Below are 1979 nucleotides of genomic sequence, written 5' to 3' on the forward strand. Positions count from 1 at the left end.
ATGGTGAAACCCCGTCTCTACTAAAAATACAAAACATTAGCTGGGCATGGTGGCGCGTGCCTGTAATCCCAGCTACTCAGGAGGCTGAGGCAGGAGAATTGCCTGAACCCAGGAGGCGGAGGTTGCGGTGAGCCGAGGTCGCGCCATTGCACTCCAGCCTGGGTAGCAAGAGTGAAACTCCGTCTCAAAAAAAAAATAAAAATAAAAATAAAAAAACCAATTAGCTATTGGGGCTAATATAAAACTACAATGGTATCTACAACTTCAGATTTAATATGCTTGCATTAATTAAAACAACCTAATTTTTCTAACTGAATTGACTATAATATGTAAATTTTATAACCTCAAATATGTAAAATAAATGTACATCTAAAAACAAGGTGTTATAACATGAAAATTAAACTCTTGATTTTAAAAATATTGACTAACATTGAATTCAGAGACTTTGTGTTTTCTTTTTCTTTTTTTTTTTTTTTTGAGACAGAATCTTGCTTCGTTGCCAGGTGCCAGGGTGGAGTGGAGTGTCACGATCTCAGCTCACTGCAACCTCCGCCTCCCCGGTTCAAGCAATTCTCCTGCCTCAGCTTCACGAGTAGCTGGGACTACAGGCATGCGCCACCATGCCCAGCTAATTTTTGTATTTTTAGTAGAGATGGGGTTTCATGATGGTCTCAATCTCTTGACCTCGTGATCCACCCGCCTCGGCCTCCCAAAGTTCTGGGATTACAGGCGTGAGCCACCGCACCTGGCCGCTGTGTTTTCATTTTAACTCACAATTTAGGTTTTTATTTTATTTTATTTATTTTTATTTATTTATTTATTTATTTATTTATTTTGAGACGGAGTTTTACTCTTGTTACCCAGGTTGGAGTGCAATGGCGCGACCTCAGCTCACCGCAACCTCCGCCTCCTGGGTTCAGGCAATTCTCCTGCCTCAGCCTCCTGAGTAGCTGGGATTACAGGCACGCGTCACCGTGCCCAGCTAATTTTTTGTATTTTTAGTAGAGACGGGGTTTCACCATGTTGACCAGGATGGTCTCGATCTCTTGACCTCTTGATCCACCCGCCTCGGCCTCCCAAAGTGCTGGGATTACAGGCGTGAGCCACCGCGCCCGGCCCTTAGGTTTTTATATCTGACTGAAATTTGTCAGATATAAAATAAATAAATGTCTTTGCTTTAAAATATATTCATTTTTTATACTATAGAGATATATTACGTCCTGACTTTTAAACTAGCGATAGAGTATTTTCAGTCTTTTGGCCTTCTGCAGCTACCTTTCCAAAAAAATAATGGAATCTTAGTGAAGTGTGTGGGTTACAGTTTCCATTACCGTTACCGGTTACTCATAATAGATATATCAATTAGAGGCCTTTGTTACTATAGCGATGTTACCTCAAATAAATTCATTTAAGGCCACGTGTGGTGGCTCACTCCTGTAATCCCAGCACTTTGGGAGGCTGAGGCAGGTGGATTGCATGAGCCCTAGGCGTTCAAGACCAGCTTGAGCAACAAAGTAAGACTCTGTCTTTAAAAATTAAAAAATTAGCCAGCCAGCCAGTGCAGTGGCTCACGCCTGTAATCCCAGCACTTTGGGAGGCTGAGGCGGTTGGATCACCTGATGTCAGGAGTTCGAGACCAGCCTGGCCAGCAAGGTTGAACCCCGTCTCTACTAAAAAATTAAAAAATGAGCCAGGCGCCGGGCGCGGTGGCTCAAGCCTGTAATCCCAGCACTTTGGGAGGCCGAGGCGGGTGGATCACGAGGTCAAGAGATCGAGACCATCCTGGTCAACATGGTGAAACCCCATCTCTACTAAAAATAGAAAAAATTAGCTGGGCATGGTGGTGCGTGCCTGTAATCCCAGCTACTCAGGAGGCTGAGGCAGGAGAATTGCCTGAACCCAGGAGGCGGAGGTTGCGGTGAGCCGAGATCACGCCATTGCACTCCAGCCTGGGTAACATGAGTGAAACTCCGTCTCAA

Source organism: Sapajus apella, unplaced genomic scaffold, assembly GCF_009761245.1.
Source record: "Sapajus apella isolate SASKATOON/1434 unplaced genomic scaffold, GSC_monkey_1.0 scaffold12, whole genome shotgun sequence".
In the NCBI taxonomy this organism is placed as follows: Eukaryota; Metazoa; Chordata; class Mammalia; order Primates; family Cebidae; genus Sapajus; species Sapajus apella.